The sequence below is a fragment of the Hyla sarda genome, chromosome 1 (genome assembly GCF_029499605.1).
Source record: "Hyla sarda isolate aHylSar1 chromosome 1, aHylSar1.hap1, whole genome shotgun sequence".
Taxonomy (NCBI): domain Eukaryota; kingdom Metazoa; phylum Chordata; class Amphibia; order Anura; family Hylidae; genus Hyla; species Hyla sarda.
In genome coordinates, this window is record NC_079189.1 from 25,107,196 (window position 1) to 25,117,195 (window position 10,000).

Sequence of the window (10,000 nt, forward strand, 5' to 3'; positions counted from 1 at the left end):
GCCGGGACAGGACAGACGGAGAGCGAGTCAGGTACGGGAGCCGGGATGCGCATCGCGAGCGGGCGCTACCCGCATCGCGAATCGCATCCCGGCTGGAGACGGTATCGCAGCGCACCGGGTCAGTGGAGCTGCCCGGAGCGCTGCGGTAGCGAGAGAGAAGCGAGCGCTCCGGGGAGGAGCGGGGACCCGGAGCGCTCAGCGTAACAGTACCCCCCCCCCTTGGGTCTCCCCCTCTTCTTAGAGCCTGAGAACCTGAGGAGCAGACTTTTGTCTAGGATGTTGTCCTCAGGTTCCCAGGATCTCTCTTCAGGTCCACAGCCCTCCCAATCCACCAAAAAGAACCTTTTTCCTCTGACCGTCTTGGAGGCCAGTATCTCTTTCACTGAGAAGACGTCAGAAGAACCGGAGACAGGAGTGGGAGAAACTAATTTGGGAGAGAAACGGTTGATGATGAGTGGTTTAAGAAGAGAGACATGAAAGGCATTAGGAATACGGAGAGAAGGAGGAAGAAGTTTGTAAGAGACAGGATTAATTTGGCACAAGACTTTGAAAGGACCAAGATAGCGTGGACCCAGTTTGTAACTGGGGACACGAAAGCGGACATATTTAGCGGAGAGCCATACCTTGTCTCCGGGAGCAAAAATGGGGGGAGCTCTTCTTTTCTTATCGGCAAACTCTTTCATGCGAGATGAAGCCTGTAAAAGAGAATCTTGGGTCTCTTTCCATATGGTGGAAAGATCACGAGTCACTTCATCTACAGCGGGCAAACCAGAGGGCAAGGGAGTAGGGAGGGGGGGAAGAGGGTGACGGCCGTACACCACGAAAAATGGGGATTTGGAGGAAGATTCAGAGACTCTAAAGTTATACGAGAATTCGGCCCATGGTAGAAGATCTGCCCAATCATCCTGGCGGGAGGAAACAAAATGTCGTAAATAATCACCCAAGACCTGGTTAATTCTTTCTACTTGTCCATTGGATTGAGGATGATATGCAGAAGAAAAGTTTAATTTAATCTTGAGTTGTTTACAGAGAGCCCTCCAGAATTTTGACACGAATTGGACGCCTCTATCCGAGACTATCTGTGTGGGCAACCCGTGAAGACGAAAAATGTGTACAAAAAATTGTTTAGCCAACTGAGGCGCTGAAGGAAGACCAGGAAGAGGGATGAAATGTGCCATCTTGGAGAATCGATCAACGACCACCCAAACAACAGTGTTGCCACGGGATGGGGGTAGGTCTGTAATAAAATCCATACCAATCAGAGACCAAGGCTGTTCGGGGACAGGCAGAGGATGAAGAAAACCAGCGGGCTTCTGGCGAGGAGTCTTATCCCGGGCACAGACAGTGCAGGCTCGCACAAAGTCCACGACATCCGTCTCCAGAGTCGGCCACTAATAGAAGCGAGAGATGAGTTGCACAGATTTCTTGATGCCTGCATGACCTGCGAGATGGGAGGAGTGACCCCATTTGAGGATTCCGAGGCGTTGGCGTGGAGAGACGAAGGTCTTTCCTGGAGGAGTTTGCCTGATGGAGGCTGGAGAAGTGGAAATCAGGCAGTCAGGAGGAATGATGTGTTGCGGAGAGAGTTCAACTTCCGAGGCATCCGAGGAACGAGAGAGAGCATCGGCCCTAATGTTCTTATCGGCAGGCCGAAAGTGAATTTCAAAATTAAATCGGGCAAAGAACAGAGACCACCTGGCCTGGCGAGGATTCAGCCGTTGGGCAGACTGGAGATAGGAGAGGTTCTTGTGATCGGTGTAAATAATAACTGGAAATCTTGATCCCTCCAGCAGATGCCTCCATTCCTCAAGTGCTAATTTAATGGCTAGAAGCTCTCGATCCCCGATGGAGTAGTTCCTCTCCGCCGGAGAGAAGGTCCTAGAAAAAAAACCACAAGTAACAGCATGCCCGGAAGAATTTTTTTGTAGAAGGACCGCTCCAGCTCCTACAGAGGAGGCATCAACCTCCAATAGGAAGGGTTTAGATGGGTCAGGTCTGGAGAGCACGGGAGCCGAAGAAAAGGCAGACTTGAGCCGTTTAAAGGCGTCTTCCGCTTGAGGAGGCCAAGACTTGGGATTGGCATTTTTTTTGGTTAAAGCCACGATAGGGGCCACAACGGTAGAAAAATGTGGAATAAATTGCCTGTAATAATTGGCGAACCCCAAAAAACGTTGGATAGCACGGAGTCCGGAGGGGCGTGGCCAATCTAAGACGGCAGAGAGTTTGTCTGGATCCATTTGTAGTCCCTGGCCAGAGACCAAGTATCCTAGGAAAGGAAGAGATTGGCATTCAAACAGACATTTCTCTATCTTGGCATAAAGTTGATTGTCACGAAGTCTCTGAAGAACCATACGGACATGCTGGCGGTGTTCTTCTAGATTGGCAGAAAAAATCAGGATATCGTCCAGATATACAACAACACAGGAGTATAAGAGATCACGAAAAATTTCATTAACAAAGTCTTGGAAGACGGCAGGGGCGTTGCACAGGCCAAAGGGCATGACCAGATACTCAAAGTGTCCATCTCTAGTGTTAAATGCCGTTTTCCATTCATCCCCCTCTCTGATGCGGATGAGATTATAAGCACCTCTTAAGTCCAGTTTGGTAAAGATGTGGGCACCTTGGAGGCGATCAAAGAGTTCAGAGATGAGGGGTAGGGGGTAGCGGTTCTTTACCGTGATTTTATTAAGACCGCGGTAGTCAATGCAAGGACGTAGAGAGCCATCTTTTTTGGACACAAAGAAAAATCCGGCTCCGGCAGGAGAGGAGGATTTACGGATAAAGCCTTTTTTTAAATTTTCCTGGATGTACTCCGACATAGCAAGAGTCTCTGGGGCGGACAGAGGATAGATTCTGCCCCGGGGTGGAGTAGTGCCCGGGAGGAGGTCAATAGGACAATCATAAGGCCTGTGAGGAGGTAGAGTCTCAGCTTGTTTTTTGCAAAAAACATCCGCAAAGTCCATATAGGCCTTAGGGAGACCGGTTACAGGGGGAACCACAGAGTCACGGCAAGGGGTACTGGGAACCGGTTTTAGGCAGTCCTTGAAACAAGAGGGCCCCCAACTCTTGATCTCCCCAGAGGACCAATCCAGGGTTGGGGAATGGAGTTGAAGCCAGGGTAGTCCAAGGAGGATTTCGGAAGTGCAATTGGGGAGGACCAAAAATTCAATCTTCTCGTGATGAGGTCCGATGCACATTAGAAGGGGCTCCGTGCGGAAACGTATGGTACAGTCCAATCTTTCATTGTTTACACAATTGATGTAGAGGGGTCTGGCGAGACTGGTCACTGGGATGTTGAACCTGTTGACGAGAGAGGCCAAAATAAAATTTCCTGCAGATCCGGAATCCAAGAAGGCCATAGTAGAGAAGGAGAAGGCAGAGGCAGATATCCGCACAGGCACAGTAAGACGTGGAGAAGCAGAGTAGACATCAAGGACTGTCTCACCTTTGTGCGGAGTCAGCGTACGTCTTTCCAGGCGGGGAGGACGGATAGGACAATCCTTCAGGAAGTGTTCGGTACTGGCACAGTACAGGCAGAGATTCTCCATGCGGCGTCGTGTCCTCTCTTGAGGTGTCAGGCGAGACCGGTCGACCTGCATAGCCTCCACGGTGGGAGGCACAGGAACGGATTGCAGGGGACCAGAAGAGAGAGGAGCCGGGGAGAAAAAACGCCTTGTGCGAACAAAGTCCATATCCTGGCGGAGCGCCTGACGCCTTTCGGAAAAACGCATGTCAATGCAAGTGGCAAGATGGATGAGTTCATGTAGGTTAGCAGGGATTTCTCGTGCGGCCAGAACATCTTTAATGTTACTGGATAGGCCTTTTTTAAAGGTCGCGCAGAGGGCCTCATTATTCCAGGATAATTCTGAAGCAAGAGTACGGAATTGTACGGCGTACTCGCCAACGGAAGAATTACCCTGGACCAGGTTCAACAGGGCAGTCTCAGCAGAAGAGGCTCGGGCAGGTTCCTCAAAGACACTTCGAATTTCCGAGAAGAAGGAGTGTATAGAGGCAGTGACGGGGTCATTGCGGTCCCAGAGCGGTGTGGCCCATGACAGAGCTTTTCCAGACAGAAGGCTGACTACGAAAGCCACCTTAGACCTTTCAGTAGGAAACTGGTCCGACATCATCTCCAAGTGCAGGGAACATTGGGAAAGAAAGCCACAGCAGAATTTAGAGTCCCCATCAAATTTATCCGGCAAGGATAGTCGTAGACCAGAAGCGGCCACTCGCTGCGGAGGAGGTGCAGGAGCTGGCGGAGGAGATGATTGCTGAAGCTGTGGAAGTAGCTGCTGTAGCATCACGGTCAGTTGAGACAGCTGTTAGCCTTGTTGCGCTATCTGTTGTGACTGCTGGGCGACCACCGTGGTGAGGTCGGCGACAACTGGCAGAGGAACTTCAGCGGGATCCATGGCCGGATCTACTGTCACGATGCCGGCTGGCAGGTAGTGGATCCTCTGTGCCAGAGAGGGATTGGCGTGGACCGTGCTAGTGGATCGGTTCTAAGTCACTACTGGTTTTCACCAGAGCCCGCCGCAAAGCGGGATGGTCTTGCTGCGGCGGTAGTGACCAGGTCGTATCCACTAGCAACGGCTCAACCTCTCTGACTGCTGAAGATAGGCGCGGTACAAGGGAGTAGACAGAAGCAAGGTCGGACGTAGCAGAAGGTCGGGGCAGGCAGCAAGGATCGTAGTCGGGGGGCAACGGCAGGAGGTCTGGAACACAGGCTAGGAACACACAAGGAAACGCTTTCACTGGCACAATGGCAACAAGATCCGGCGAGGGAGTGAAGGGGAAGTGAGGTATAAATAGGGAGTGCACAGGTGAACACACTAATTGGAACCACTGCGCCAATCAGCGGCGCAGTGGCCCTTTAAATCGCAGAGACCCGGCGCGCGCGCGCCCTAGGGAGCGGGGCCGCGCGCGCCGGGACAGGACAGACGGAGAGCGAGTCAGGTACGGGAGCCGGGATGCGCATCGCGAGCGGGCGCTACCCGCATCGCGAATCGCATCCCGGCTGGAGACGGTATCGCAGCGCACCGGGTCAGTGGAGCTGCCCGGAGCGCTGCGGTAGCGAGAGAGAAGCGAGCGCTCCGGGGAGGAGCGGGGACCCAGAGCGCTCGGCGTAACAGGGAGCTGCCGGAATGGGATGAAATGGGTTACCAGGCCGCCATTCCTTTAAAGTTTTACCATTACTTGTTCAAGAACAGCCAGCACAGAACTTTTCTCCCCCTTGTGAAATGATACAATGAAATTCCGATAATTTGGCCTCCATGTAACCAGTATCCTTGGCTTTTTACATCTCAATGCATATGTCCCATTCATGCTCAATTATTGTGGTAAATAAACTTTTCAGCCATCAATGTTGCACCCCGATGTCTATAGGGCCTTGGACAAGCGCCCAATATCAGCCAAACAAACGTTTGTAGGAATCCCACTGTCAGAATGTCTTTTGAACTGTCGGGAGTGCCCCCTTTATCCAGGATACCCATAGACAGACTGCATTATACTGTGGTCAGGAGGTCTGAACTAGTTCAGTATGTGTTTAGGGGTTGGTCCAGGGTCTGTATTTTTAGAGGGTTTGGTCTTGGGTCTGTAACATAGTAACATAGTTCATAGTTCATAGTGCAAAAAAGACCAGAGTCCATAAAGTTCAACCTATACCCCCCTACTGAGTCCCTACTGAGTTTATCCAGAGGAAGGCAAAAAAACTCTCATTCTAGAGGTAAAAATTCCTTTCCGACTCCAAATATGTGTCAACGGCACCAAGGTTTCCCAGCCAGTCTCCCATGCCGGTACTTGCCGGGCCCTAAGCTGGGTAGCAGTCTGCGATCTGACGAGAGCATGCACTTTCAGCTTTGGATGGCTGTTGACTCCAAATATGGCATCAGAATAAATCCCTGGATCAACGTTCTGTCCCTATAATTCTAATATACATAACCAGCAATTTTCTTACTCTCCAAAAATGCATCCAGACCCCTTTTAAATTCGTTTACAGAGTTCCCCATGATCACCTCCTCTGGGACAGAATTCCACAGTCTCACTGCTCTTACAGTAAAGAACCCCCGTCTGTGCTGGTGTAGAAACCTTCTTTCCTCTAGACGTAGAGGATGCCCCCTTGTTATAGATACAGTCCTGGGTATAAATAGATCATGGGAGAGATCTCTGTACGGCCCCCTGATATATTTATACATAGTTATTAGGTCGTCCCTAAGCCTTCTTTTTTCTAAACTAAATAACCCTAATTCTGATAATCTTTCTGGGTCCTGTAGTCCTCCCATTCCCCGTATTACCCTGGTTGCCCGTCTTTGAACACAGTGTACAAACGCTTTCCCCGTGAGAAAGGCTTCGGTCCCGAAACGCAGCGTTGGGGTGGTGTCCCCTCAGGTCCCGTTGGAGCATTTTTGGATAAGTATGTTTCCTTATTGTATCATGACTTGCTGCTCTCTGTAGTCCTCTTTTTTGGACACTGCTTTACTGTATTGCCGTTTTGCATACTTCATTATACTTCATGTATGTTGTTTTCTAGCTCTAGCTCCATTGTGTGACCTGAGGGGTCACCTTTCGCTGTTTCCCATCCCCCTTGGGTTGGAGTCCTGTATTTTCTGTATTTTTACTTATTGAATAAAATATTGTTTGTATTGTTCTTTACAAAGGCTCCGTTTTGTTGTTGTTTGTATGTGTGGTCTGACTAGTGATTTGTACAGCGGTATATGTATTGGAGTCCGGTCTCAGGGTATAGTTATTTCCAGACTCTGTATAAGATTTAAAGGTCTGGTCTGGGGGTCTGCATTTTGTAGGGTATTTGGTCGGGGTCTTATCTGGGGTGTGCATTTATTAGAATGTCTGGGGTCTGTATTTGTTTATAGAGTCATGTGTTGATCTGTATTTACTAAAGGTGTCTATGTGTATTTGTATTGGACTCTGGTCTCAGTGGAGTTGGGTCTGGGGTGTGTATATATTTAGAGGGTCTTACGGGGACCTGTATTAGGTACCTGGTCTGGAGTATGTATGTGGTTAGAGGATCCTATCTGATCTAAGTTCCCTGGTCTGAGGTCTGCATTTGTTTAGAGGGTCTTATCTGGGGCCTATTTATGTTAAAGGACAACTGTAGTGGAACAATTTTATATATTCCCGTGCCCGGGCCTCAAAAATAAACAAAATAAACTCATACATACCTTCCTACGAGCCCCCGTTGGTCCGGCACAGGCCTCACGGTCCGGCAGTGCTAACCTCATTCCACTTCCTGTGGACGGGGACGCCGCAGAGCCGTCGGCGTATCACCGGCCGCAGCGATGTCCCGCCCGGGCTGGTCATAGGCTGAGCCCACTGTGATGTATGGAGCTCTGACCGGCTTCTTACATGACAGTGGGCACAGCCTATCACCAGCCGGGGCGGGACATCGCTGCAGTGATACGCCGACGGCTCTGCGGAGTCCCCGTCCGCAGGAAGTGGAATGAGGTTAGCACTGCCGGACCGTGAGGCCTGTGCTGGACCAACTGGGCACATAGGAAGGTACGTATACGTTTATTTTGTTTATTTTTGAGGCCCGGGCACGGGAATATATAAAATTGTTCCAGTACAGTTGTCCTTTAAAGTGTCTGATCTGGGGCTCTTAGAGGGTCTTAATTGGCATCTGTATTCATTAAGGTTTCTGGTCTGGGGTCTGTATTGGTTTAGATGATCTTATATGGGGTCTTTATCTATGAAGGTGTTTAATCTGGGGTCTGTATTTGTTTAGATAGTCTTACCTGAGGTCTGTATCTATTAAAGGGGTTATCCACCATAAGGTGATTTTAATACTTACCAGCCAGACAATAATGGACATGCTTAGGAAAGATCCATGCTTGTCTTGGGGCTAAATGGATGTGTTGTGAATTTACCAGAACGTTGCTGCTATCTTTTTGTGAAAATGGCTCTTTCCTGTTTGAGTTTCCTTGCTCCAACTACAAGTCCCAGAATCCCTTGTTTGTAAGTGTGAGGTCACTTTTCTCCCTCCCACACATCAGTCACCCCACCCTTTGCAGAAAACCTGGGACAATTCCCCGCAGCCCTGTGAAGAATGATCTCCCATCCAGTAGTGACCCCAACCATTGAAGCACTGCCATGCTCCCTTTGAACACCTGACTAGTGATGCATTGTCTGGGGCTGCACTGAAACATGGGAAAACCTGAAATGACAGTCATTTTGTACACGGCTAAAAATAAACATCAGGGCAAAGATCACATAAGAATTGCAAGACCAGCCATCAAACACAGGTACAGGCACTATATTAGGAAGTACTGTATACTAATTTACAGTCACTGTAGCATAGTTAAAAAAACAAAATAAAAACTGGAATACCCCTTTAAAGTTCTGCTCTGGAGTCTGTATTTGTTTAGATGATATTATCTAGCATCTGTATCCATTAAGGTGGCTGATTTGGGGTTTGTATTTGTTTAGTTGGGCTTACTTGGTACCTTTACGTATAAAGGTGTCTGATCTGGAGTCTGTATTTGTTTAGATGGGCTTACTTGGTATATATACCTATTAAGGTGTCTGGTCTGGAGTCTTTATTTGTTTAGATGATCTTTTCTGGGGTCTGTATCTATGAAGGTGTCTGATCTGGAGTCTGTATTTGTTCAGATGGTCTTACTTGGTATCTATACGTATTAAGGTGTCTGGTCTGGAGTCTTTATTTGTTTAGATGATCTTTTCTGGGGTCTGTATCTATGAAGGTGTCTGATCTGGAGTCTGTATTTGTTCAGATGGTCTTACTTGGTATCTATACGTATTAAGGTGTCTGGTCTGGAGTCTGTATTTGTTTTAGGGGGATACTGTAATTATTTTGGGGTGTAATAAAGGGGTGTATATGCACTATATACACTGCTCAAAAAAATAAAGGGAACACTTAAACAGCACAATGTAACTCAAAGTCAATGACACTTCTGTGTAATCCCACTGTCCACTCAGGAATCAACACTGATTGACAATGTCACATGCTGTTGTGCAAATGGAACAGACAACAGCTGGAGATTATAGGCAATTAGCAAGACACTCCAATAAAGGAGTGGTTTTGCAGGTGGTGACCACAGACCATTTCTCAGTTCCTATGCTTCCTGGCTGATGTTTTGGTCACTTTTGAATGCTGGCAGTGCTTTCACTCTAGTGGTAGCATGAAACGGAGTCTACAACCCACACAAGTGGCTCAGGCAGTGCAGCTCATCCAGGATGGCACACCAATGTGAGCTGTGGCAAGAAGGTTTGCTGTGTCTGTCAGCGTAGTATCCAGAGCATGGAGACGCTACCAGGAGACAGGCCAGTAAATCAAGAGACGTGAAGGAGGCCGTAGGAGGGCAACAATCCAGCAGCAGGACCGCTACCTCCACCTTTGTGCAAGGAAGAGCACTGCCAGAGCCCTGCAAAATACCTCCAGCAGGCCACAAATGTGCATGTGTCCACTCAAACGGTCAGAAATAGACTCCAGGGTGGTATGAGGGCCCGACGTCCACAGGTGGGGGTTTTGCTTACAGCCCAACACCGTGCAGGATGTTTGACATTTGCCAGAGAACACCAAGATTGGCAAATTCGCCACTGGCGCCCTGTGTTCTTCACAGATGAAAGCAGGTTCACACTGAGCACATGTGGCAGATATGTCAGAGTCTGGAGACGCAGTGGAGAACGTTCTGCTGCCTGCAATATCCTCCAGCATGACCGATTTGGCGGTGGGTCAGTAATGGTGTGGGGTGGCATTTCTTTGGGGGGCCGCACAGCACTCCATGTGCTTGCCAGAGGTAGCCTGACTGCCATTAGGTACAGAGATGAGATCCTCAGACCCCGTGTGAGACCATATGCTGGTGCGGTTGGCCCTGGGTTCCTCCTAATGCAAGACAATGCTAGACCTCATGTGGCTGGAGTGTGTGAGCAATTCCTGCAAGAGGAAGGCATTGATGCTATGGACTGGCCCGCCCGTTCTCCAGACCTGAATTCGATTGAGCACATCTGGGACATCATGTCTCGC